Raw genomic sequence first — 7,299 nt, forward strand, 5'->3', positions numbered from 1 at the left:
GGAGAGAAGAGAATATACGAACTTGCTAAGATAAGTGAGTAAAACAAGAGATTGTAATCATCAGATTAAGTGCATCAAGAGTGAGGGCTCTAAGGTGTTGGTGAAAGATGAAAAGATTAATGAGGTGGAAAAACTATTTTGAGAAGTTGTTAAATGATGAACATGGCGAAAGGTCAAAAGAGGGGAGGAAGTGGATAGTAATAAGGAAAACCAAAACTGCAGATTCTGTCGCAGGGTTAGAAACTATGAAGTGGAGATTGTGCTTAAGAAAATGAAATCGAATAAGGCTTTAGGACCTGATGATATTCCTATTGAAGCTTGGAAATGTTTGGGTAAGAAAAGGGGTTGTTTGGTTGACTAGGTTATTTAACAATATTTTGTTGACTATAAAAATGCCACAACGGAGGAAGAGTATTTTAGTGCTAATCTATAAGAATAAAAGAGATGTCTAGAATCGCAACAACTATAGAGGAATCAAGTTGATGTGCCATATAATGAAAATATGGGAGAGAGTGATGGAACATCAATTACGAGATATAACGAAGGTGTCAGAAAATCAATTTGAATTTATGCGTGATAGGTTAATAATGGAAACGATCTATCTTTTGAGAGGAGTAATAGAAAAGTATAGAAAAAAAAAAAAAAAAAAAAAGAGTCATTCATATGGTTTTTATTGACCTTGAGAAATCATAGGATATAGTACATTGGGATATAATCTGGTGGGTGTTAGAAAAGAAAGGGGTGACAAAAGGTTACATTGATGTGATTAAGGACGTATATGAAGATGTGGTGACCACTATTAGATCGTTCACTGGAAAGACAAGTGAATTTCCAATTATTGTAGGCTTACACCAAGGATCAACATTAAGTCCTTATCTTTTTGCTTTAGTTATGGATGAGTTGACGAGAAATATTTAAAATAATGTGCTATGGTGTATGTTTTGCAGATAATATTGTGTTAGTGGATGAGACTAGAGAAAGAGTTAATACTAAGTTAGAGACTTGAAGAGATGTATTTGAATCTAAAGGATTTTGGATAAACAGAATTAAGATAGAGTATATGGAGTGTAATTTTAGTAACAATAACAATAGAAGCAGAGGTGAAGTGAATATTGATAATCAAGAACTATCTAAGAGTGAACATTTTCATTATTTAAATCGATTATAACAATAGCTGGGGAGATTAGAGCGGATGTAGTCCATAAAATTAAGATAGGGTGACTTAAGTGAAGGAACGTGTCTGGGGTACTGTGCAATAAACAAGTACTCATTAGACTAAAAAGAAAATTCTATAGAACGGCTATTAAGCCAACGATGTTGTATGGGACGGAATGTTTGGTAACTAAGAAATAACATATAGATAAGATGAGTGTTGTTGAGATTAAGCTGCTAAAGTGGATGTGTGGCAAGATTAGAGAAGATAGAGTTAGGAATAAGTATATTCTTGAATGGGTAAGAGTAGCACTGATAGAAGATAATTTAAGAGATAATAGATTGAGATGGTTTGGTCATGTATAACGGAAACCAATAGAAGTAGTAATGCAGAGATGTAATACAGTGACAGTAGAGGGAAGGGTTTGGGTAAGGGACAGACCTAGATTGATATGAGCTAATATAGTAAATAGAGATATGAATCTCCTTAATTTTTCTAACCAAACGACCGTCAATAAAGTCGAGTGAAGAAGAAGGGTTCATGTAGCCGACCTCATTTGATGGAACTTAAGGCTTTGTTTGGTTTGATTTTTTTTTTTTTTTTCTCTTTATTTGGTTTCCTTCTTGATGAATATTTATTATTTCTTGCCTCATTTTACTTTTGCTTTTAGTTTGTTTGCCAAAAATATTGTCAACAAAATTCATTGCTTTTGGGTCTTGACTCTTAATAAAAAAAAACGAACTTCGTTCTCACAATTCTATGGAGACTAAGTTGCTTTTCATATACCTTGGCAATCAAATTTATAATCTTTAACTCTAAGGTCATGTTTGTTTGGATGGACTGGATTAGCATTCCTATGACTAATAGTCCTAGGACTACGAATCCGTTAGATTATGTATCCTATCTTAACTAATAGTCAAGTTTAAAATAATTAGTCCGTACTTCAATTGTTTAACCAAATATCGGATTAATAATTTTATTGGACTATTAGTCCAATCCCAAGCTCATGTCCACCCAAACAAACATGGTCTAAGGGTTGGTTTGGGGTGTCCTAAAAAAGTGCACTTTTTGTCTTTTTACGAAAAGATGTACAGAAAAATAGAGAGGTGATGTGATGAAAAAAAAATAAAAAGATGGATTATATAGTCTATGCCAAACCAGCCCTAAATATCTCGATTTCCTTAATTATGATATTTTTATAAATTATTATGGCTTTTTAATTTGGTTACTCCGCAGTTGCTTTAAGATATTTTGTTTTCATTGTTATTATTCTTCTCTTATAGTTCTCTGTTTAGTATTTTTCTTTATTTTTAATTATTTCTCGATGATTATTTACCCTTTTTTTTTCTTTTTCTTTTTTTTTTTATCAACCAAAGAATATTGAGGGAAAAAACTATACAATAGTACAGAGTACATCAATAAAGAAAAAGCACAGCTGCACAAACATTCACAGCATGCCACTACAACACTAAACAAAGTTGACCCTGCAGGACTCACCAAATCACATGCACAGCAGCTGCTCACTGCTAGTGAGATAACAGCAGGGCAACAACCAAACCAACTACAGAAACAGAGTAGCCCAACAAATCCACAACCAGGCAAAATCAACACCAACCATTACAAGCAAGATCTGACCTCCCTAATGTTTGATACAAAATCATGAACTGAAAAATGGACACCTTTCAAACTTGATTTCGCCCACAAAGCCACCCTTACCTTCACAATCTCCTCAACCTCTGCAAAATTTGGTATATGATCATTAAACACACACTCATTCCTTACCTTCCAAGTAGACCATAACATGGAAAAAGGTAATATCTTCCAAATCTGTAATGCCACTTTTCTGAACTTCACAACCATCCACCAATTCAACTGGCCCCCCACATTTGCAGGTGTCACCCAACTAATTCCCCACCAATCCAGCAGAGCTGACCACATCTTCCATACTGGTGGGCAATGAATCAGAACATGGGACCCTGTTTCCACTTCAGATTTGCCAAAAGGGCACCAAATATGTTCACTACATCTAATGACCCCAATATTGTGTAAGAAACCTGCTGTTTTGACCCTACCTTTCCAAGCTAAGCAACCAAAAAATTGTGCTTTTGGAGGAGCTGCATTTTGCCACATCCATTTAGCTACTCTCAGCCTAGGACCACACTTGGCTTCACACCAATTCCTAACTGATGCAACAGAAAAAAGACATGAAGAAGCAGCAGCCCAAGACAAATTATCAGGACTATTTAATCTAAATTCTGGAACATTTGATAGCCATCCTTGCAATCTACCAACCTCCTCTTCTTGATGAATATTTATTTTTTACTGTTTTATTTTACTTTATCTATCCGTTTATTTGGAAGAAAGAAATTGTCAGAACAAAATTTATTGTTTTTGCGTCTCAAGCAATCTTCATTGAAACTAAGTTCTTCTCTTAGATTTCTTGGCAATCATAATTATAATTACAATTTTAAATTTATTTGTTTTTAATAATTTTCTCTCATCATTTGATTTTCTTTTTGATGATATGTATTATATCTTAATTTTACTTTCTCTATTAGTTTGTTTGCCAAGAAATACTAGGATCAAAATTAATTGCTTTTAGGTCTCAATGCTTCATGTAAAAAAACAGACATCTTTCTCGCAATTTCTATTGAGGCTAAGTTCGTCTCTCAGATTTCTTGGCAATCAAACAAACATATAACTATAATTTTCAATTTATTTATTATTGATAATTTTTCTCTCATTGTTTGGTTTTCTTTTTGATGAATATGTATTAAATCTTGCTTCATTTTACTTTGTCTATTTCTTTGTTTCCCAAGAAATCCTTGGAACAAAATTTATTGCTTCTGTGTCTCAATTATTGATGATAAAAAATAGACATCTTTCTCGCAATCTCTATTGAGAAGTTCCTCAGATTTATTGGTAGTCAAATTTATAATTATAATTTTAACTATTTATTTTTGATATTTTTTCTCTTATTATTATTATTATTTTTTTCTTGACAAATATATTATATATATATATATATCGAGAATCTCGGATAAAGCCCACGGACGTGACACCAAATTTAATGAGATTTGAAAATGAGATTTAGAGAAAGTACACTCGTAGGCCCTAAGTTATACCTACTAGCCCAATATATAAAACAGAGCAGATACAGACCCCCTTAGATTCCCACCTCCATCACCCCCACACACACGTGGGGGTTGGTGAGTGGGGGAGAAGAAAAAAAAAAAAAAAAAAATTTCAACCAATGAGAGGCAGAGGGGGTCGTGGGGTGGCTGCAAAAAAGGGGTCTAAATCTTTTTTTATATAAAATATTGCAAATTAGACTTCTATTGCATTAAAAATATGAGCATCTCAGTTATTACAAAACCACGTAGTACTTGAGTATCCCAAATCAATCACCAAATGCCACACGTTTCATTTTATTAGACAAAATACTAATATAAATATAAATATAATAAACCCATCATGTAAACCAATTAGAACTGAGAAAGGCAGCACACAAGAATAGTCTCTCAGGTATCAAAAAATTACTCCTCTAATAGATATTTGGAATGGCGTCTAGTCCACAATCTAGACTGAATGGTGTTATTGGGGTTTGGGGCACTTACAAGGGTCTTATTTTAATATTTTAATTTATTCATTTTATTGGTCTTTATGTGTAAACCATTTATTAAAAAATTATATTCATTTAATAAATGTAATAATATAATTTCATTACACTTTTGTGATACCCCTGTTCTGTGGTATGTTAATTAGTCCTTAATATGAATATAATTATGTGTTTAATATGATTCTTTGTGCCATTATGTGAAAATATGTGGTTTTGAATATCTATCTATTCACCGTGGGAATATCTGTTTGATTATCTGCTTCGGAAATTAAATTGAAAGCCTTATCGGCCACAAAACTCGAAATTGATTACGCCTTTCTGATTAGCGTAATTTTTAGAACCTACAGCGAAATTTAATTGGAAACTGACTTGAATCAAATTAATTAGATTAAATTAATGAATTAGGTGCCTAATTGTTTTATAATAAAATAATGTGTTAAGTGGGGGCCTTAATATACTCAATTTCTCTCCTTAGCTTTATTTGGACTAATCATAAACTCAAAGAAAAGAAGAGAGAGTCGGCTTAGAGAGAGAGTGTAAGAGATTGAGGTTTTGGTCTTGAGGCTTGGAGATTTTGGAAGATTACTCAAGAATTTGCTATAGATTGGAAGAATTGAGCCTCTAGGTAAGTAAATCCATGAGTTTAATGTGTAATTTTGTGTATTCAAAGTGGATTAATGATCAAGAGTAAGAATTGAAGAGGAATTGAGTTGTTTATATTGAATTGAAGGTCAATGTATGCATGCAAGTATATAATTGCTATGAAATTGCATAATCTAGCATGTAATGTGTGAATTGTGAAGAATTGAGCGTTGAAGTATACATGCAAGCATGGTTTTATTGATTTTCATGTTTATGAGCATCATTGGTGCTATTTGAAATAGAAATGAGGTCAAAAATTGACATTCATGTTTGCCTATGGAAGATATGAAGCTTGTGTAAAGTTTGAATGTATGAGCCTTGAGTTTACAAAGAAATGTAGATTAATTTGGATGAATTGGACCATGATTTTGAGCAATTGACTTCACCTTGCTTATATGCTCATATTATATAATGTGTTTGCATGTTTTGGAACCAAATTTATGGGTTTTGAACCTTAAAAGGTCGGATTTGAGCTCAAGAACACATTCTGGAAAACCCAGAATTCATGGTGTCCGCTCGAGCAGGGAGTCCGCCGCTTGAGCGTAAAATACGAGCACCCAGCATATTTTTGCAGACATGGCGTCCGCTCAAACGGGAAAGTTCACGCTCGAGCAGGGAGCCATGTAGAGAGGCCTTCCGCTCGAGCATCAAAATTCACGCTCGAGCGTAAATTTCAAATAACCAGTACTTTTGCAGGCCTCAAGGGTCCGCTCGAGCGGGGAATCCCACGCTCGAGCGGGAACCTTGTTTCTGAAAATTTTGTATGATCGTTCTGTGTTTCGTTTTCCGTTCTCTTTCGCTTGCAATCACTCTTAGGCATGCATTAAGCATTGTAATTAAGTTAAAGAGATAAAAATGAAGCCTAAAGAGGAATATGTGAATTAAAGAACGGATTGAATCGTTTGTGACCCATATGTGTTATATGATGTGTACGGTCAAGCTCCAGGACAAATCCACAAGCCGATCACTGTGAGTAATATCGATATTTTGAAGTTTGTCAATTGTCCAATTGCTTATTTCTTTACAAGTTTGCTAGTTTGAATTATGGACAACCGATTGACATGAATGGTTGGGCCGAAGGCCGATTGACATGAATGGTTGAGCCGAAGGCCGATTGACATGAATGATTGGGCCGAAGGCCGATTGACATGAATGACTGGGCCGAAGGTCGACTAACATAAATGATTGGGCCAAAGGCTGTCTACTGTAATTGTTTCAATGATTGCTTTTGTATCTTCCTCATTTGATATTATTCACTGGCCATTCGCTCACGCTCATTCATGTGCATGTAGGTGAACCAAGGGACGTCCAAAACCAGCCCCGGTGAAATTGTGAGAAACAGTCGAAATTTTGAAGAGTCAGCCCAAACGTCTCACGCATGAGACCCGTCTTCGCCATTTTGTTGTCTTGTTTATTTTGTCATGTTGGCGAAAACTTTGTATATACCTGTATATAGTTTTGATGGGTTGACTTAGACTTATACGATCCTGTCTGTACAGAACTTATGCTACTATACTTCTGTTGTGAGTTATTAATGTATATATGTTTGGTTGTTTGGATGTGCCATGTAAGTACAACTCTATGGACAAAGGTTTGAATTGCTTCCGTTTGCCCCTTTTACTCTGACGAGTTTTGTTTTATTTGATTTGAGGCCGTAGGTAATCTCGTGATTACTGGCCGGTTATGGCCTTAACCCATAGGGGCAGGTTTTGGTCATGACAATTTTCTTTTATAAAGTGTATTAAGGCCAAGTTTGGGAAGTCTCAAAAAAGTCAAAAAGTCAAAAAATTACTCAAAAAGTTAAAAAGTCATCACTATTCACCAAAAGTCAACAATTACGCTGCACAACTCCCAATACTAATTTTTTCCTACATATTAATTTATA

At 34.5% G+C, this 7,299-nt stretch overlaps 1 long non-coding RNA gene across 1 annotated transcript; it reads left to right on the forward strand.

Moving 5' to 3' along the window:
- Positions 1 to 5,255: 5,255 nt before the first annotated feature.
- LOC145804244 (uncharacterized) lies at positions 5,256 to 6,973 on the forward strand. The gene is made up of 2 exons (XR_014345873.1): positions 5,256 to 5,397; positions 6,707 to 6,973. It is a non-coding gene; the product is annotated as an uncharacterized LOC145804244 (long non-coding RNA).
- The last annotated feature ends 326 nt before the right edge of the window (positions 6,974 to 7,299 follow it).

The sequence above is a fragment of the Camellia sinensis genome, chromosome 12 (genome assembly GCF_055761805.1).
Source record: "Camellia sinensis isolate YWXY chromosome 12, ASM5576180v1, whole genome shotgun sequence".
NCBI classification, from domain to species: Eukaryota; Viridiplantae; Streptophyta; class Magnoliopsida; order Ericales; family Theaceae; genus Camellia; species Camellia sinensis.